The sequence below is a fragment of the Rhinoraja longicauda genome, chromosome 13 (assembly GCF_053455715.1).
Source record: "Rhinoraja longicauda isolate Sanriku21f chromosome 13, sRhiLon1.1, whole genome shotgun sequence".
Taxonomy (NCBI): Eukaryota; Metazoa; Chordata; class Chondrichthyes; order Rajiformes; family Arhynchobatidae; genus Rhinoraja; species Rhinoraja longicauda.
This window is the reverse complement of record NC_135965.1, coordinates 35,336,743-35,358,976: the sequence shown is the minus strand read 5'-3', so window position 1 is coordinate 35,358,976 and position 22,234 is coordinate 35,336,743. Positions and strand designations below refer to the sequence as shown.

At 41.2% G+C, this 22,234-nt stretch overlaps 1 protein-coding gene across 2 annotated transcripts in view; it reads right to left on the bottom strand.

Moving 5' to 3' along the window:
* Positions 1-19,689, bottom strand: part of ppp2r3a (protein phosphatase 2, regulatory subunit B'', alpha) — a 265,190-nt gene extending 245,501 nt beyond the window's left edge. For both annotated transcript variants that reach the window (XM_078410763.1, XM_078410768.1), the window contains exon 1: positions 19,498-19,689. The gene's annotated coding sequence lies outside the window, so the exon portion shown is untranslated. The remainder of the gene's footprint in view (positions 1-19,497) is intronic.
* Positions 19,690-22,234: the final 2,545 nt, after the last annotated feature.

The window sequence follows — 22,234 nt, the reverse complement described above, 5'->3', positions numbered from 1 at the left end:
AGTAGTCATGGAGTCTCACAGCACAGAAACAGGCCTTTGGTCCAACATGTTCATGCTAACTAAAATGACCCATCTAAGCTAGTTCCATTTGTTCGTGTTTGTCTCAGATCCTTCTTAACTTTTCCTATTCATGCACTTGTCCAGGTGTTTTTGAAATACTGTTATATTATCTGCCACAACTGCCTCCTTTGACTGCTCGTTCCATATACCCACTACCCTCTGAGTGAAGTATTAGTAGTATTGCTTGGTATGCAAGGAAAATATATGTTTTGATAGTTAAAATATTACAGGTGGTGGCGTAAAAACAAAATTTGTTCAACAAGTCATGTGGCATCTGTGATGATAAGAACAGAGTTCTTATGCGGCATTTCAACAATCTTATTAAAGATCATAAAGCTAGAATATAAACTCTATTTCTAACTCTTCACTAGTGCTGAGTGACCTGCTGAATGTGTCAAATATTTTTGTTTTTTTATTATAAATCTGAAAGTTTAGCTACAAATTATTCTACAAAACCTGATCTAAAACTGACATTGTTGTGATCAATCTTACAAAATAATGTGTTAAAACTTCAAATTTTCTATTCGGCTTTCAGTGAACCATTTTCAAACAAGGAAACAAAGAAATCACTTTTTGAAATTGTAACAAAAGAAGTGTTGATAGGGCATATTCCAAAATAAATAATACAAAGCTAAGGTTGCCAAAAGGCGTTGACTAGAAACAAGCCTACATTTTTTCAGCTGTGATTCACCTCCATTTTACTTGCTCATTTGAACGCTGGTTTTAAAAGGGTGGCATTTTCTTTGTCAATTATGCCAAGCATTTTTCAATTTTAATTATAGGATAAAATAACATATACCACATCAAAATACTTTTAACACATCTTTGATATAGACCTTAGTCATCTCCCTCTTTATTTTCACATGATAAAATGAAAGCAATATAAATGCCGTTGTTATAAATGCAATGACAGAAGGCTGAAGCAATAAAGTATAACCATAATAGTAGGACTAGCAGCTCAGTCGCTGTTATACCTCAGTAGCATTAGCAATATCATTGCATGCACCTCCATGACATTCAAAGAACCATTCTCACCACATCATGAGATCCATACTCAACACCATCTATCACCACATGCCACAAGGTTGAATATGGAACTTATGATGTCAATCTGCAGATTAACATCATGAGATCCATACTCTTGGCCTCCTATGGGAACTCACGCTTTTTTAATACTTTCTAGTCTGCAGCTCCATTTCATCCTCCTCCTGATTTAGCACTTCAACCAAAAACATTATTTTTATTTTCAGGAGGGAAGGATTGCAAAATATCTAAATAATATAGATACCAAAGTTACATTGCTTTTTCAATATAAATGCAGAATAAATCCACAAAACGCGTTCCAATAGTATGTGCATGTAAATGTTCAGTGAATCAAAATAGAATGTTATAATTATTAGATATTTTTATGATCGGCTATGAGAAATTATGAACCAAATTTAGAGCACATCGAATTGTCCTTGACATTAATAGATTTCGTTTTGTAGATTAATGGCATGATAGTGTTGATACAAATGTGATGTAAGGATTGGGAATGGAATTACATGTAATGAGATAAACATTTTTATCTCTTCTGGCTCACCGTTCTGGTCATAAAGTCATTAGGGATAGTAGAATTAGGCCATTTGGCTCAAAGTCTACTCTGCCATTTAATCTTGGCTGATTCATCTCTCCCTCCTAATCCCATTCTCTTATCTTCTCCCCATAACCTCTGACACCTGTACTAATTAAGAATCTATTTATTTCTGCCTTAAAAATATTCACTGTCTTGGCCTCCACAGCCTTCTGTGGCAAAGAATTCTACAGATTCACCAACCTCTGACTAAATAAATCTCTCCTTATCTCCTTCCTAAAAGAACGCCATTTAATTCCGAGGCTATGACTTCTAGTCCTAGACTCTCCCACTAGTGCAAACATCCTCTCCACATCCACCCTATCCAAGCCATTCACTATTCTGCATGTTTCAATTAGGTCCTCCTCATTCTTCTAAACTGGTAAGGAAAAAATATTATATATTCTTTCAATGATAATGCCTAAAGACCAGTGGTTCAGCTACTCTATGCCTGAGAAAATTGGTCAATGAAGCACAGAACTTTGAAAGGGCATCAAGCAAAGTGTTTAGTTCCAATGTGCATATTATGTGGGTCTAAGATCAGTTTCAGATGTGCATTCTGGATCACTGCAAGACAACCTAAACAGTTGTATCTTAGTACAGATGAAAGTGTCACAAGTGAATTTCTAGGACACAGCGTTACACAAACATTTGACTATAATAAACCAACACTGATACCACTCAGCACATACTCAAAGGGAACTCATAAGGCAAGAGCTTCCACCCAGCGCAGTTTGCTGGAAGTCTTGATGAAAACACTTTATTCCCAATAACTGGTGGCTCCGATCACAGCAAGTAGCACTTGCATTACTCATTTGTATTTTGAATGTTAACTCACCTTAGTCAACTTATGGGATTTTAGTTCTCCAACAGATGTTGGAGTCCATACAGTCCATTTTTACACAAACCTCCCCTGTCTTTGTCAAACACTGAAGTCCAATGTTGTGGCTTGCACTGAAATGAGCCAAAGAATTGTAGCTTGTACCTTATTCCATATTGAGTTGGAGAGTCGAGCTGCTCTGCAGGGATCCTTCCACAATAATAAGGACTGTGCCCCTTCAGCAACCTTTTAGGAAGAAAAACTTCCAGTTCAGCCAAACACAAAAGCCAAGCTCATCACAGGTATTGACCTTCCCATCACGGAAGGGATTTACAACAGTCACTGCCCCAAAAAAAGCAGCCAGCGTCATCAGAGACCCACACCACCCTGGCCACAGTCTCATTTCACTCTTGTCATCTGGAATGTCCAACTGCAATGTCCAGGTTCAGGAGCAGTTCTTCCCCACAATCGTCAGGCTACCTCCTGCAACCTCCCCATAGGCTCCAAACTATATAGACTTGGGGGCATTGTGTTTGATCTTGCACTATTATTATTTATTTATTTGTCTGTTTTTTTAAAAGATATATACTGAACTATTTTTGTTGTTTATTATAGGTTTACAGAGTACTAGGTTTACATACCTATTGTGCTGCTGCGTAAGAATGTAATTGTTCCGGTTCGGGATACATGATAATAAAACACTCTTGACTCTTGACATTCAAACTATTTCAACAACAGGATCTATGTGACTTAATCGGAGCTTTTGTATTGAATAATGAAAAGGCTCATAACAAAATTACAGGAAACAAAAGTAATTAAAAAAAGATATATATATTAAAGAAGCCAATCTTGGTGTAAAATCTTGCTCTGGCTAGTAACATGGTAATTAACTCCAATAGAATGTATTCAAGTTCCAATGTGACCTTGTGCTACTGCAGGAAATGCAGTAACTAGTTGTCTAAATACAACAAAACAACACATAATGTGTAGGAAAGAACTGCAGATGCTGGTTTAAACTGAAGATAGACACAAAATGCTGGAGTAACTCAGCGGGACAGGCGGCATCTCTGGAGAGAAGGAATGGGTGACATTTTGGGATGTGACCATGTACTGTTACCCAAGGTGTTTTCAATGTCAGTTTCTTGGCTCATCTAATAGAGCAAGGGATCATAATGGAATACTGTGCCCAGAGGAGCTGGCACATGTCCATTCCTGTGTGTGTCTGGAATATGACTGTTGACGTGCAAGTGGATCTCATTGTTAAGCTGAATCCTTTTTATCTCTGCATACAGAAAAATTGAATAGCCTGATATAGAAACTGTGAGGAAATTGGACGATGAGGCTTATCACCGATTTCTCACCCCAGCTCAATGCCTGGCTGACGTTCTGCCCTGGTAGTCAATCGTTGCATATCTTACATGTTGACGCTAGTTAAGTTCACTGACTGAACTTAAGACTTTCCTGTTATTTTTGTGCTAATACAACAGCAGATGATGTATTTATCCATTGTTACAACTAAAAAGTCACTTGTTTAGTTTAATGTAGTTTAGATATAGTGTGGAAACAGGCCCTTCGGCCCACCGGGTCTGTGCTGTCCAGCGATCCCCTCACACTAACTCTATCCTACACACACAGCCACACACACACGAGGAGCCATTTACAATTTTATCAAGCCAATTAACCTACAAACCTGTATGTCTTTGGATTGTGGGAGGAAACCGGAGCACCCGAAGAAAACCCACGTGGTCATGGGGAGAACACACCAACTCCCTACGGACAAGTACCCCTGGTCAGGATCGAACCTGGGTCTTTGGCGCTGGAAGGCAGCAAGTCTACTGCTGCGCCACCCTGTCTCCAAACAGTTGATCCAAATCAAGATCTCTCTGAGTCAAATGATCCACGGCTTTCTTTTATCCTTCGGCACATGACAACAAATACCTCCTACCTGCTGTCACTGCTCTGCAATCATATCCAGTCGTCTTCTCTGAACTCCCATTACTTTCACTCAATCCCCTTATTCTTAGCCTTTCCACAACCTATTTCCTCTTCCTCCCTTTGCTGTCTGTCCCCAAGCCTCCTCCCGCCCATTGGACAATGCTTCACGTGCACTAATAAAGTTTTGCATAACTTATTAATGTTTGCCTAAGTATGCAACCAAGTACTTGTTTATCCACCATATTTAAGTATAGTAAACCCTCATTATAATGGACCACAGAGAGGGGTGGGAGGGAGGGGGCTATTGACAGCTACCGTTATTAACGATTGTCTGCTATAACTAAGTAATGTACAGGAAGAGTCCAGACCCGAAAAATCTCCCATCCTTTTCCTCCAGAGATGCTGCCTGACACACTAAGTTACTCCAGCACCTTTTGTCTAACTTTGGTATAAATTAGCATCTGAAGTTCTTTGTTTATACAAGGTATTACCATTGCATACGTAGTAGAAATAAACACGTGAATGATGAATCATGCCTAGTGTTAATATTTGATAGTCTATCCTATTAATAGGAGTTAAGTCAGTATCCCGTGAAATAGGTCATGCTGCATTTAATCTGAAGACCTCCAAAAATCACTTAGTAAGAGTCGTTTCAATTTAAATATATTTGGAAGCACATATTAAGTTAGAAAAGTACCTCACTGAGATCCATTATAGTTGTTATGGCAATGCTCTAAATTACCGAGGCAAATAGACTTGTGTTTCGTTAAGCCATTTAACATTATACTGGATTTTAATCACCAGAGACAGCATGAACTAAAAAAAAGGAAGAAGTCAAATTACTTTCGACGACAAGCATGCTTTTGAAATGTAATTGACTTGCTAATAGTATACAATTCATGGCTATCGCTCAGTAGTTTAAGGTAGCTGTTCACCCAAGGTTTAAATTGATGGATTTTTACCCAGAAATTGAATCTCCATGTGCCATTTTATCATGCATTACTTGACTCATTTTCAATGAACGTTAGAAGGGGAAGGAAAAGCAAGGATGTCTTAATTGAGACATCTTCTTCAGACTGAGTCAGGGGAGAGGGAAACTAGAAGTATGAAAAGGTACAGAACAAATCAGAGCCAGCACCGATGACCAAGGAAAGGTGGAACCCACAAAGGTCCATTGTTGGCTGTGAAATAGGTGATATGGAGGGACACGAACAGTGAAACTAGCAGAACGACTGTGGGGGAGGGACGGAGAGAGAGAGAATGCAAGGGTTACATCTATATACTAATACTCTGGTTTGTTTGTTTGTTTGTTCCTGAACTACAGCCAAAACCGTACACGATAGTGCGAAAATTGTAAGCCCACCTTACTCACCATCATCCCTTTGGTGCTAATGGAAGAAGTTTCATTGAAATCAGTGTTATATTTTTAAAGTTATTCACATTTTAAAGTTTAAATCTATCTCCTAGGGAGGGGGAGGGGTGGAGGGAGGAGGAGGGAGGATGAGGGGGATGGAATGGGGGGGAGGGGAAGAGAGGAGGGGGAAGGATGGGAGGGGGAGGGGAGATGGAGGGGGAGGGGGGAGGGAAGAGGAGGGAGGGGGAGGTGGGAGAGGGGGGAGAGGGGAGGGGAGAGGGGGAGGAGGGGGGAGGGAGGAGGGGGGAGGGAGGAGGGGGGGAGGGAGGAGGGGGGAGGGAAGGGGAGGAGGGAAGGGGGGAGGGGGGAAGGGGGAGGGGGGGAGGGAGGGGGAGGAGGGAGGGGGGAGGAGAGGGTGCTGCACCAAGGCAGGAGAGGTTTGGGCCCAACGGGACCACTTGGTCTAGTGGTTTTATAATGCTGTTACAATGTAGAGTCATTAATTAGACTTTAGACCTTAGAGATGCAGCGTGGAAACAGGCCTTTCAGACCAATGAGTCCACTCTAACCAGCGATCACCCATACACTAGCACGATCCTACACACTTTGGACAATATACAATTTTTTCCAAAGCCGATTAACCTACAAACCTTTATGTCTTTGGAGTATGGGAGGAAACCAGAGCACACGGAAAAAAATCATGTGATCACGGGGAGAACCGACAAACTCCATATGGACACACCCATAATCAGGATCGAACCAAGATCTCTGGTACTGTAAGGCAGCAGCTCTACTACCATGCCATTGTGCTGCAACTCAATTGGGAGGCATCAAGATAAAACATGTTTTGCATTAAAGAAATACATAGAAAGTTTTCTACATTCATTATTTCATATTTCATTTGGGGTTATTTATTATTGTAGGGGCAATCATAATAATTCAGTTAAGATTGGCATAACGATAGCGTCAATGAGGAACTAGAAATATTAGGAATAGTTTTTGGTTATATATGCATAAAACAAATATGCTGTAGATATATAATAGCAAAGGTAACTTGAAAGTAACTACTTATAAATACAGTGACAGAAAAGAGGAAAGATTTGAAGGAGAAGACAGTGAGGATTATGATCAAATATGTTATCGTGAAAAATAAAGAGAAACTCATAAATAACCATCCTGAATGTCAAGGACAGAAATAGGAAACCTAGAACAGATACCAGAAACTCAATTGTATGGAAGTTTGTAGAAGTAAGTTAATGTGTAGAAGTAAGTTAATAAAATAAATTAAGAAGGTAAAAGGGAGCATTAAAAATTATTGGGAGGCAAAACTAAGAAAGTCACTCTTTGCATGGATATATAAATGAAGAATAAGGAAGTGTAGGACTGGATATGATCTAGGTACGCAGGTGAATTGCATATCTATTATTTTGTCTTGTTGAATCACTCCAAATGAATTATATCCAAGACCAGTGGATGAAATTCCCACTTTTCTGACCAATTGACCAGGTGGAGTATATATTCCTGCAGTCTATATTTCATCTTTTGGGGCTATTTTTAGTATCAGTGAATGACTGGGGTCTGAAGCTCATTATCTCAGTCTCCAGGAGTTAAAAAGCTCCAAGTTTTCTTTAAAATTTCTTGATTAGTATAGGTGTCAGAGGTTATGGGGAGAAGGTAGGAGAATGGGGTTCGGAGGGAGAGATAGATCAGCCATGATTGAATGGCAGAGTAGACTTGATGGGCCGAATGGCCTAATTCTCCTCCTATTCCTTATGACCTTATGAAAATGTACCTGGAAGTGTATTTGAAGTTCTTTCGCCTGCAAACCAAGGCTATCGAGTGGCATTAGCCTAAATAGCTTTTTTTTCCCCAACATAAACATGACGGGCCAAGTGGCCTCTTTCTGTCAATAAATTTTAATCTTCATGGGATTTAATTATAAATATGATAGACTATATCAACAAATATAGCAAAGCACTGAGCAATCATGTGCTTCTTAATCATACATTCCCATTGGGAAACCAGTGCCAAGATTCTCAAGTGCCTATGCATAATTCTTTGTTTACAACTGAGGCAAACAAAACCTTACAAATACTTATGTCTTATTGCTGATCCATGGGGAATCTGTGGCTGTCATCAAAACAACACGTTATCACATCTCAGGCTTACTACAGCGTCAATCAGTTAAGTCTCATTACTTACGAATTCTGTTGGAAGGTATAGTAATGTGTCTGGATGTGTAGGATGGAACTGCAGATGTTGGTTTAAACTGAAGATAAGACACAAAAAGCGGGAGTAACTCAGCGGCTCATGCAGCATCTCTGGCGAAAAGAAATAGGTGACGTTTCGGGTCGAGGCCCTTCTTCAGTCTGAAGAAGGGTCTCGAACCGAAACATCACCTACTCCTAGCAATGTGTCTATTGGGCAAGAACGGGATACAACTGGTACACTCGAGATATTCACAGTTCAGTGGAACTGCAACCAATGGATATAACTGGAGGGGAAAGCTATGGCTTTACATTTAGAAAATAATGGCAAATGAATTGCATCCCAGTTAATTAATTTTTATGCAGGAGATTTTTAATTAAGATTACAAATAAATTAATTTCGTTCGGTAAAACGAATGACAATAAAAGCTATTCTGTATTCTGTAAAATATACCACAGATGCAAATAATGATCAATGAAGTTAGTGAGACAATAGACAATAGGTGCAGGAGTAGGCCATTCGGCCCTTTGAGCCAGCACCGCCATTCAATATGATCATGGCTGAGGTTAGTCTACTTCACCATTCATGGGTTTCATTCCGTTTTCATTCTTGGCCACTGCTGGAAATGGATGTTGACAGCTAAATTAGACTGTTATTTTTTAATGAAAAATGAGATTCAAAGTTCCTGTGGTAATAACGTTTTTTTACATCAATATGTACCATTTTTATAGCTCCCTTTAAAATCAAAACTATTCATTTATGTCAATTCTGATGTATATTTTGACAGTGCTCAATAGATAGACCATTGTCTCAGATTATAGTAAGATTGTACAAAGTTGAAAGGTTCTGTTGTTCAGATGGGCGATGCTAATGGGGCATGAAAATGAACACAACTCGGGAATAAGTATCGTCACTCTTCTTCATTCTTGATTAGATGACGACGCAATTTAAGGACAGGAAATTCCTGCAGCAAGTAAATCTTAAAATGAGGAGGAAGGTTTGTTTCCACAAGTTTAAATATAGGTTGCGTTGTTATGTTTGAATATTAATTCAAAGGCCAAACTTTACTGACAAAGACCTACTTAACAGAGAATTTCCTTTCCTAATTTACATAATTATTTCTCAACAAATGCTCAAACTAGTTAAAGTACATTTTCCATTAATCAAGTGTGCTTCATGTGATTATTTTCCCCCTAGGCCACAGTACATAACTACATTGTAATAGTTCAACAACACCTATTAGCAGTTAAATACTTCGGTTCAACTATGGTCATGACTCAAATGGGGGCATTTAGTTTGTTGTTAGGCATCCTCTATCCTGACAGCACTCCTTCCATATCCAGTGGCCAGTTTAAGATCTATTCCTTATTTTTCCTTGGATAGTTTGAAATAGAATATTTGAGGCCAGTCTTGCTCCATTGCACAAGTCATCTACTGTCCATCTGATGATACAGAAAATTACCAGGTAATCAGAATCATAGAGCTGTACAGCATGGAAATAGACCCTTCTGCCCACCTTGTCCATGCCGACCAAGTTAACATATTAAGCTAGTCCCATTTGTCTGCATTTGACCCTAATCCCTCTATCCATTTATCTTTCCAGATTTCTTATAAAAGTGATAATTGTCCCTAGTGTGGGACGTTGCATCCACGTTTAGTTAGAAATACAGCGCAGAAACAGGCCCTTCGGCCCACCAAGCCAGCACCAACTAACAATCCCTGCACACTAACACTATCCCACACACACTAGGGACAATTTACACTCACACCAAGTGAATTAACCTACAAACCTGTACGTCTTTGGAGTGTGGGAGGAAACCGAGGATCTCGGAGAAAACCCACGTGGTCACAGGGAGAATGTACAAACTCCGTACAGACAGCACCCGTAGTCGGGATCGAACCTGGATCTCCGGCACTGCAAGGCAGCAACTCTACCGCTGCACCACCATGCTGCCCTGTAGCTTCTACAGCTTCCTCTGGCAGCTCATCCCAGATACAGACTATCCTCTGTGTGAACAAGTTGCCCTTGAAAGTCCCTCTTTAATATTGTTTCTTTCACTTTAAGCCTTTGCCACTAGTTTTTGAATCCTCTATCCTGGGACAAAGACTGTGAGCGTCACCTTATTCATATCCCTCATAATCTTCTACACCTTAATAAGGTCACCCTCCAGCCTCCAATGGTCTGAAGAAAAAAACCCAGCCCATCCAGCCTCTCCCTACAACTCAAACCCACAAGCCCAGGTAATATCCAGGTGAATTTATTTTGCGATCTTTTCAACTTAATAACAGCTTATGGGGTGGCCAGAACTGCACACAATACTCTATGTGTAAGTGGTTGAATTGTACAGCTGCATCATGATGTCCCAATTTTTGCACTCAGTACCTTTCCCAATGGAGGCAAGCGTACCAATGCCTTCTCCACCACACTGACCACCTGAATAGCCATTTATATGGAACCATGCACCTGTACTCCCAGGTCTTTCTGTTGTCCAGGGCTTTGCCATTTACTGTGGCCTGCCCTAGTTTTACAGATCAAAATGCAAATTTACCAAAATTGTTCATTATAATGTCATCCAAATCGTTAATGTATATAATGAACTGCAACCATCCCAACATCAATCCCTGCAGCATTCCACTGGTCACCGGCCTCCAATCAGAAAAGAACCCTCCACAACTACCTTTTGAATCCTTCCTTTGAGTCAATTTTGAATACATTTGACAAACTCACCATGGATCCCATTTGATCTAACCTTCCAGACCAACCTCTTTGTGGGATCTTGTCAGAGGCCTTACTAAAGTCCATATAGATAATTTCCACCACCCAGACTTCATCAAGCCTCTTAGTGACCTGTTCAAAAAGCTCTATCAGATTTGTGAGACATGATTTCCCATGCACAAAGCAATCGCGCTTATCGCTAATCAGTGCCTATCCAAAAGTTGGTAGATCTTGTCCCCAAGAATCGCCTCCAATAACCTTCCCACCACTAACGTCAGTCTCACTGGTCTGTAGTTCTCTGGCTTGACTTGCTTCTTACAAAATCGTACAACATTGTCCATCCTCCAGTCTTCCAGAACTTCACCTGTGGATTATAGACTCACTAAACAGATTTTACTTATGTATCTTAAAAGCCGATTCAATCAGTTCTATCCACGGGGGTCACACACCACAATGCTTGGAAATTTAAGACTTTGACTTAGCAAAGTGGTAATCTTTAACCCTGACTCCAACTAGTTTAGAAGATGCAATGCTGAAATGAATACGATCAGAAATGTTGAATTTGTATTTGCAATTTATTCGAAATATCTATGTCATCATGTTCTCATAAAAATTAATAACAGGTTTTAATAATATCATAGTTTACAGTTTTCCATCACTTAACACATCCACCCTGCTCTGGTAAAGTCCATACAATGATTAAAGACAGTAAAACCGAGCATCCTTGCATTGGCCTGTGTCTGTTAACAAACTAAGACTCATGACAGCTGATATTTTATTTCATTTTTGGTCTTTGATGCAGAATCCAGCCCACTGATATTGATTATTTGAAAGATACAACCAGGAAACAGGCCCTTTAGGGCGGCACGGTGGCGCAGCACGGTGGCGCAGCGGTAGAGTTGCTGCCTTACAGCGAATGCAGTGCTGAAGACTCAGGTTCGATCCCGACTACGTGCACCGTCTGTACGGAGTTTGTACGTTCTCTCCGTGACCTGCGTGGGTTTTCTCCGAGATCTTCGGTTTCCTCCCACACTCCAAAGACGTACAGGTATGTAGGTTAATTGACTGGGTAAATGTAAAAATTGTCCCTAGTGTGTGTAGGATAGTGTTAATGTGCGGGGATCGCTGGGCGGCGCAGACTCGGTGGGCCGAAGGGCCTGTTTCCGCGCTGTATCTCTAAATCTAAATCTAAATCGTAGCTCATCAAGCCCACGCCGACCATCGATCTATCTGACCACACATTCATACTAGTTCTATGTTATTCCACTTTCACATCCATTTCCAACACACTTGGGACAATTTACAGAGGCCAATGAACCTGCAAGCCCGCATGTCCTGGGGATGTGGCAGGAAGCTAGCACACCTGGAGGAAAGCAATGGGGTCACAGGGACAATGTGCAATCTCCACACATCTTTAAAATAAGAAAAGTTATTCCAAAGTTTTAATTGTTCTGAGATTTCCACAGCTGCAAATCATATCCTTTATTTTCTTTTTTCCACCAACATACCTTCCTCAAAGTCACTCTTGTGATTCATGGAGACGTTAAAAATCAACACCTTTGCCTTCATTGTTCCATCAGTGGAATATTGCCACCACTGCTAAATTACCAGATTGATTTCCAGAGAAATGGGCTAACAATGCAGAAAGATAGATACACAAAGCTGGAGTAACTCAGGGGGACAGGCAGCATCTCTGGAGAGAAGGAATCGGTGACATTTTGGGTCAAGACCCTTCTTCAGACTGGTTAGGGATAAGGGAAACGAGAGATATAGACGGTGATGTGGAGAGATAAAGAACAATGAATGAAAGACAAGTTAAAAAGGAAAAATGATAAAGGAAACAGGCCATTGTAAGCTGTTTTTAGGGTGAAAATGAGAAGCTAGTGCGACTTGGGTGGGGGAGGGATAGAGAGAGAGGGAATGCCGGGGCTTCCTGAAGTGAGAGAAATCAATATTCATACCACTGGGCTGCAAGCTGCCCAAGCAAAATATGAGATGCTGTTCCTCCAATTTGCGTTTAGCCTCACTCTGACAATGGAGGAGACCGAGGACAGAAAGGTCTGTGTAGTAATGGGAAGGAGAATTAAAGTGTCCAGCAACCAGGAGATCAGGTTGGTTCACATGGGCTGAGCGAAGGTGTTCCATGAAACGATTGCCCAGTCTGCGTTTGGTCTCGCCGATGTATAAGAGTCCACATCTTGAACAATGGATACAGTAGATGAGGTTGGAGAAGGTGCAAGTGAACCTCTGCCTAACCTGAAAGGACTGTCGGGATCCCTGGACAGAATCGAGGGAGGAGGTATAGCGACAGGTGTTGCATCTTCTGTGGTTGTAGGGGAAGGTACTTGGGGAGGGGGTGGTTTGGGTGGGAAGGGATGAGTTAACCAGGGAGTTGCGGAGGGAATGGTCAGAAACCGAGGTACAATTCCCACCATGGAAATTGTGGAATTTACATTTATTAAAAATCTGGAATTCAATTTTAAAAAACTAGCCATTAGTAATGTGGCCCACAAATGTCCTCAGACGGTCATAAAAACTCATCTGGGTCGCTAATACTCTTCAGAAATCTGCTAACATAATACGTACTCTGGTCGATATGTGACTTCCAACCCACCAATGTGGTGTGCTCTTAAATGCTCTCCGAAATGAGCTGACAACCTACACAGATGCATTAAAACCGCTCTGTCAAAGCAGAGGAAGAATAAAACTGGACGGACTATCGAATATCAATCAAGCATTGCATTTGCTCCCAGCCCAGCTGACCTTGCAATGTCCTCCTTCTAAACATCTGGTGACTGCTGACTAAATTGATAGTGCTGACCCACAGGCTATTCAGCAGTAGTCTAACATAGCTGTGCTCATTGCATAATCCCTTATAGATAAAGTGTCATAATACCTTATAGATAATTATGATTCCACGGTATACCTTATTTCCACCAACGGATTAAACCCACCAGTGGTTTATGGGGAGGGTCAGTAACTCTAGGAGTCCTCAACATTGATTCAGTGCCTCATGATGTTTCTTGGTATCAGGAGAAGAGAAACTCCTCCCTCAGCTGAGGAAACTCCTCCCTCAACTCCTCCTTGTTCAAGAACACTTTGGACGAAGCCCTGAAAATAGCAAGGGTTCTTTCGATGTTTTTTAGATGGGGGCCTTCAATCTTCATCACCAAGATTACCTGGGCTGGCAGAATCCTGAAGGGCAGAACTGCCAGATTGTGTCTGCTCAGGTGGTGAGGGTACAAATCTACCTGGGGTGGATGCATCTGCCCATGACAATGTTGGTAGAAGTGATCACAACGCCGACTTTGTGGGGAAAAATACTCATCTTCACTCCAAGATCAACATCCATTTATTGACTGGCACTTAAATGATATGAAATGGGATAGAATCTGAAAAGATCCTGCAGGTCAGAACTGGACTTCCATGAGGTGCTATGAATCTTCATCAGTAGCAAAAATGCACATCACCACAATCTGTAACTCCGTGACCTGGCATGTCTCTCACACTACCATTTCTATCAAGCCAGGGATTTAACCATGGATCAAGGCGCGGGATAAAAAGGTATTCAGGAGAGCACCAGATGTACCTAACAATGAACTGCTAACCTGGCAACTAAATGCATAGTAATCAGCAAAAAAACATGCAATGGACAGGATTGGTTCATGGCCCAGAAGTCTGGCATACCCAGTTCAGGATGGTCATGAACAATTACATGGTCAATGGGAGGAGAAGGTTCCAAACTCATCTTCAATAAAATTGGGTGCCACAGGTGAATCTGGTATGTGAGTGCTAAAGGCAAGGCTGAAATATTTAGAACTGTGTTCAGTCAGATGCGTTGAGTGGATGATTCATCATAGCTTCCGCCAGAGATTCCCACCATTTCATACGGCAGATAGACACAAAAAGCTGGAGTAACTCAGCGGGACATACAGCATCTCTGGAGAGAAGGAATGGGTGACGTTTCGGGTCGAGTCCCTTCTTCAGACTTGTTAGAGATAAGGGAAACGAGAGATTATAGACGGTGATGTGGGGAGATAATGATCAATGAATGAAAGAGATACAAAAAGGTGACGATGATAAAGGAAACAGGCCGTTGTCAGCTGTTGTAGGGTGAAAATGTGAAGCTAGAGAGAGGGAATGCCGGGGCTACCTGAAGTGAGAGAAATCAATATTCATACCACTGGGCTGCAAGTTACCCAATCGAAATATGGGATGCTGTTCCACCAATTTGCGTTTCACCTCACTCTGACAATGGAGGAGACCAAGGACCGAGAGGTCTATGTAGGAATGAGAAGGAGAATTAAAGTGTCCAGCAACCAGGAGATCAGGTTGGTTCACGTGGGCTGGCAAAGGTGTTCCGTGAAATGATCGCCCAGTCTGCGTTTGGTTTCGCCGATGTATAAGAGTCCACATCTTGAACAACGGATACAGTAGATGAGGTTGGAGGAGATGCAAGTGAACCTCTGCCTAACCTGAAAGGACCCTCGGGGTCCCTGGACAGTCGAGGGAGAAGGTATCGCGACAGGTGTTGCATCTTCTGAAAGTACCTGGGGAGGGGGTGATTTGGGTGGGAAGGGATAAGTTAACATGGGAGTTGCAAAAGGAACGGTCTCTGCGGAAGGCGGAAAGGGGTGCAGATGGGAAAATGTGGCTGGTGGTGGGATCCCGTTAGAGGTGGCGGAAATTTCGGAGGATTGTGTTGTATAAACAATTCATAGAGCAGTTCTCAGTCAATCTAATTCATTCCATCTGGTTGAAACAATGGCCGAGAGCCCTCAGTGCAGTAAATAGTACGGAGCATTACAACACTCTGGTTGTAACACTGTTATCCTGCTCAGTCCTGCTCTCCAAAACTAGCCATGCAGGAGCTACAACACTGTCATCGGTCTGACAACATGTACATATCTCAAGTATGTCCTGTTCACAAAAATGAAGAAAAAAAATCCAAGCTAGTAATTAACTCGCCCGATCGGACAACTCTCAATCGTGAGCAAAGTGATGGAAATATCATCAATAAATTCTCACAAGCAGGAGTTGATCATCAATAACTTGTTCATTGGTGACCAGATTAGGTTTTAGTTTCATCAGGACTTGGTGAACTTGCAAACATGGACCAAAATCGTGAGAGTTATGGGCTTTGGAATGCAGGCTGCTTTTGGAGGTCTATCATCTCAGCCTCAGGATAGCAGAGTTGCTCAAAGCAAGCCCGACCATCTTCATTTGTGTCATCAATGACCTTCCTTCCATCATAACTTGAGAAATGGGCAGAGGTACCTGAACGTCTGGCCAAATCAGTAAACATTGATTCTACCAGAAATTCAGGCACTTCTGGCCAAATCAATGTTCTCTGATGATAAAATAATGTTCCAATTACATTTTCAATTCCTCAGCAAATGATACAGTGCAAGCTTGCTTGCAGCATCCGAAACCACACTCTGAAATGGGCTGATTACTGACATATAATACTTGTGCTGTAAGTGGGCCAGGCAATTACTATCTCCAAGCATCTAATCGCCTGTTCTTGGGACTCAATGTCTTTACACTTATTAAGTTCTCTTTAAATTAAATTATTCTGGAATAAAAAAATTGGAATCAGAATCGATAGCCACAAAACAACTGAATTTTTCTAAAATGTCACGTGGTTCTTTCACATTCTTTGGGAAGGAAATCTGCTCTCCCATCACAGCTCATCCGCATGGCTCACCCAAAGCTACCTGAGCAATTCATGGCGATTCATAGATGGACTAGCAAATGTCTCCACCTTGTCAGTAGCATCCAATCCATTCCAACCACAAATGAATAAAACTATATTGTTTACCGTGCAGCCTAACAATTTCCCTCTTAATGGAACTTCTGGAGGTTGTGCAAATATTGGGCTGAAGCTATTTTATTTTCAAATCATTCCCAAAACAAAAGAGTGGGAGCTCCCACCATGATTGTGAAATGACGATAGCCCACTGCTATGAGGGTGCTGGACCCATGCACATGGGCTCTGTAGGTTAGGGGAGACGATAATCTCATCACCAGCTCCATGTGTGCATTGGATTCAGAGGAAGCCCAGAACTGAACCGAACTGAGCCTTATGCTGCAAAGTCACTTCTTTGACATTGGGCCTATTATCTTTCCCAGCTATGACGAAATTAGATAATCTTCACGTAATGTAATATCTTCACGCACTCAAAAAAATAACTTTTGCTGCATCATAATTTGGTGACTTCAATAAAGCCACAGAGTCGTCTAACACAGTGCCAAATGACATTTCCTGATTTTTGGACATTCTTATCCAGAAATATCTTTTGTCTTGTGAGTGCAGCTTCACCTGCATTGTAAGGAAGTATTCGCTCGTAAAGAATGGTGAACTTCAGTAAGTAGTGGAGCATGAGCACCAGAATAAATCTGTTGGGCTGAATGGCCAGTTTCTACTCTCTAAGCTCTCTGTAATTCTCTTTCTTGCTTAATGTCCTTTGAACTTCTTTCCTCAACGTCCTTGTACAAATCATTGTTTACATTCTTGTGCTAACCCTTTGTGCAACCCTAATCAGTAATCCTGAGGGAGAAGCTATCTTGTACATGAGGTTTCATTCAAAACTGATTGTTTGACAGTGTCCGATTGCAAGACCTAGAATTTCTGTAACATACATTATAACACAGCACAAATGTTGGAAGTTCCCAGGTACAAGTATGGTCCTGTTAAGTCTTGATTAACTTGCCTAAAAGGTATTTAGTTTTACGATGTCTTTAAGTCCTTTTCACGCAAATTATCCTTACCAAGTATTTGAATTAAACAAGAGTAGGCAGGCAGTAATCATAGGTACGCACAAAATGTGAAAAAGAAGCTCTGCACTTTGTACCAACTCTGCAGCAAGCCAGAGCGATAACATGAGCAGAATCACCCTGGAGTTATTAATCATAACAGGCTCAAAACTACACTATGTAATTAATTCCTCTCAGACATTTCAACAGAATCTAATCACCACGACCTTTGGAGCTCAGCTAGCAGTTCCTCCCAAATGCTGTGTCTAACTCCCTCCTCTCCTGTCCTTCACCCGCCATTACACCCACCAGCATCTCCACACATTCTCAAGGATGTGTCGCCACCAGCTACAACACATATGGCAAAACAGATTGCAACTCAAGTCCAAGATAAACCGAAGACAACTGAAGCATCCTGATCAGGCTTGGATTTTACAATTAACAGTTCAGGTCTTGGCACACGTGCAATGTCGCAGCACGGAACATGACACAGATAAGAAACAGACACTGAGGTGGTTGTAACCTGCAGATGCCTCTTAGTAGCATATTTATGAGGCAATTTATCCCACATTGTTTTGAAAAAAACACTTTCTCAATAAGCCTTAGTAAGAAATGGAGAAAATGCACATTTCAACAAGTAATAAAAGCTACATAATTGTTAAACGGAAACTGCCAGAAATATATATTTAGAAAAGAAATGCAGATATTGGTCTGTTCTAAAGATAGACACAAAGTGCCTAGAGATCCCATCCTTTTTCTCCAAAGATGCTGCCTGACCCACTGAGTTACTCCAGCCACTTTGTGTCTATAAAAAAGTGTTTGTTTTACTTATGGTGAGGAAAGAACCAAAGATATATGTGTGCTTTTTACATACAATTAATTAGTCTTAGTCACGAGTGTCAATAGACAACAGACAATAGGTGCAGGAGTAGGCCATTCGGCCCTTCGAGTCAGCACCACCATTCACTGTGATCATGGCTGATCATTGATGTGACTTGTACAAAGTTTTATTACCAAATAGGAAAATGTCCGCCAAATACTTTCAAATGAAGCTAGTACCCCTTTAAATATCAAATACCAGGGAGTTAGGTAAATGTAATACTTCTCCTTAAGTGAAGGTTTCAGATAACCTTTGCAACTGCCTGTGCCACACTGTTGCTTTTTACGACGTTAGCTGAACCTCCTCGATTAAGTTACAGTCTTGAAACTAGATGTTCAATTATTCTAAAAATATATTTATATATATATATGTGAACTGAAAGGTGCACATTACTGTGTGGATACACCATGCCGTGGAGTTTGGAGGAACAGGAACTTAGGTCACGTGGGCTCCCCTCACTTTGCAACGCTGTTACATGCAACTGGACACAAGGTGATCACTCGCCACTGAATCGCTGTAACTATGTAGTGCAAATGGTGATAGCTCTCAAAGTGACACAGCAACATCAGACGCACCAGTGCTACGCGCATTAGTTAGCTGATCTGTGCATAAGGTGAGAGCAATGCGAAATCCCTGAAAATCAGCCAATAACTCATATATTTACCCATGCTTTCGCAGCGACCTGCCTTCAAAATCAGAGCAAAACCATTCACACAACCCAGCATGAAACTTGTTTCTACATCACTGTGATAATAACACCTCGATGCAAAATAAAAAAGATTCAACATAATACAATTATTGGCACAAGTATGCGCAGAAAAGTATAATTAAGTTTCTTCAATGATATCTTTGGAGATCAGAAAGCAAGTTACCTCTCCTCTTTAACTCTGCATTTGGAATGGTACAGTTTCCAATTTCATTTTCTCCTTTACCTTAAACAAAACAAGCCTAGAGCGATATAAGTATAAATACCATGCCAGTCTGAAACCTCTTTTACATTGATTTTCACAAAGGATTTCTTCTCAACACAATAAACACACAGGCAAAGCGACAAGGCTACTCTCGCTGCATTTTAATAACGCAGTGACCAGCGTTCGTCCGAAGTAAACATAAAAAGAGAAAGCTCACAGATCATAAATAAGCACAGTGCACGTACCCTTTAAATTTCAGTGATTATCCTTCCTTCTCAGTTGTTGAAAGGGGCTATAGTTTAAAAAGAGAGACAGCACTTCCAGATTGCCCCTGCTGTTGCCTCGGGACTTTTACTTTCTTTTCTGGTGGAGGTGTCTGTATAAAAGGGAGGAGCAGCAGCTTTCCACTAACAACCTCTGTGGGCTGACACATAACACTGCTGAAACTCTTAAGTCATTCCATTCTAACTGTGAGAGTCATAGACAGACAGGCAGATGCCGTAGAGGAGAGCTCTCCAGAGGAACTCTGGATTGTGGCCGTGTGTGGAGTTAGGGGGAGCACTGGGGGAGTTAATGACAGCCAACCAGCGTAGGGAAACTCTGGAGCGACGCTGCGATCAGACCAGTGTTTGGCTGGATACAGACCTGCATGCATAAGATTAAAAAAACCCAGTTAATGTTATTCTAAAAGTGGCTTTCAACAGATCGAACCAAAGTTGTACATATTGGCAAAAGTATTTAATTTAACTCTTTGAGGCAAAATGGCCAGCTATAAATGTAGTACCATAACAAAAAAAATTTTGAGTCAAAATATAGTTTCCTGAAAAGCGCTATATAAATTAAATGTATTATTATTATTATTATTAAAATAATTTGCATTATTGTTATTTTCTCTTCCAGCCTTCTTCCCTCTACTTAACTTTGCGGTTATTCAGCCATTGCTAACCAGTAACTACCCATTTTTCAGGTATGCATGCTGACAGATTACTCAACTACAGGAGGTATCTCAATAGAAATGCTTGTCATCACACATAGACTTTCCTGCTAATGTTTGTGTATAGGAGAGGTCAAGGAGAAGGTAGGCATTTTGTGGGGAGGTCAGTGGTTGGTAACGTTGTATAAAAATTATAGGTGATTTTTATTTTACTCGTCCAGGGGTGCTAAAGATTTAGACACAAGGAACTGTAGATATTCGAATCTCGCGTAGAGCACAAAGTGCTGGAGCAACTCCGTGAGCCTGGCAGCATATCTGGACGACAAGGATAGGCGATGTTTCAGGTCGGGACCCTTTGAAACTTATCTATTGTCGTATCCCAAGCAAAATGATCAAGTAGCAAAGAACAGGGATAGAATCTTGGAACCTTGTATTCCCTTTCGAAGTCATATGCTTTTCCACTGAATGATTAAATAAAACATTCATAGTTGCTTCTATGTGGGCAGTTTTTACATCAATGAGACGACATCGTAGTGCATCTGTGGTGCTGTTGCCTCACAGTTCCAGTGATTCAAGTTTAATCCTGATCTTTCGAGGAGTTTGCATGCTCTCCTCGTAAACATGTGGGTTTATTCTAAAGGTGCTCCGGTTTCCTCATCCCAAATATATGTGGGATTGTAGGTTAATCGGGCCCTAATGTGTTGGGCAAGTGATCGAATCTGGGAGGGGTTGATGAGTGCAAGAAGAATCAAGGTGAATCAGTGTAGAAATAGTGTAAATGGTTGCTTGACGGTCAGGTTTCAACTGGTTGCCTAAAGGCCCTGTTTTGTTCTGCGGTATGACTCTATTGTACAACAATTATTTAAATCAGAGTTTGAAGTAAGGTAGATGTATCCTCTTTGCCTTAGAGGGAGTACAGAGAAGGTTCACCAGATTGATCCCTGGGATGGCGGGACTTTCATATGAGGAAAGACTGGATAGACTGGGCTTGTACTCGCTGGAATTTAGAAGACTGAGGGGGGATCTTATAGAAACATATAAAATTCTTAAGGGGTTGGAGAGGCTAGATGCGGGAAGATTGTTCCCGATGTTGGGGGAGTCCAGAACCAGAGGTCACAGCTTAAGGATAAGGGGGAAGTCTTTTAGGACCGAGATGAGAAAACATTTCTTCACACAGAGAGTGGTGAGTCTGTGGAATTCTCTGCCACAGAAGGCAGTTGAGGCCAGTTCATTGGCTATATTTAAGAGGGAGTTAGATGTGGCCCTTTTTGCTAAAGGGATCAGGGGGTATGGAGAGAAGGCAGGTACAGGCTACTGAGCTGGATGATCAGCCATGATCATATTGAATGGTGGTGCAGGCTCGAAGGGCCGAATGGCCTACTCCTGCACCTATTTTCTATGTTTCTATGTTTCTATGTTTCTATCCTAACTGAAATAAATAACATGTATTTTTTCATAAAGTTGTAAGTGCTCAAATAATAAACACTAATAAAATGATCAGAAAACAAGATAGGGTCATAGAGTGATACAGTGTGGATACAGGCTCTTTGGCCTGACTTGTCCACACCGGCCAACACTCCCAGCCACACTAGTCCCACCTGCCAGCATGAGTTCATATCCAAACCTGTCCTATCCATGTACCTATCTAACTGTCTCTTAAATGTTGGGGTAACCTTGTTCAGAAAAAAGATATTCTTATTCAGTCATGAGCTTGTGACTTATGCAGAATATGACACCTTGCACAGCATGCTGTCAATTTGATTCATATGCAGAATTAATGGATAAAATAAAGATGGTATAAGTCCCACAATAAGACAAAGTCTATCCCGGATAGTGCTATTTACAATACTGTATTAAAATAAATATTTTATTTGCCACAGAGTTAATATCACCAGAGGAAAGTGTGTGTGCTGTCTTTTGGACCAATCTTCCATTTTATGTTAGAAAGGATGAAAATACTTGGCAAGAAGAGTTGATGCATTTTACAAACCCCTCCAAAAATATTCCATGGGCACGAGGAAATAAGATAAACCAAGGCATTTTGATTT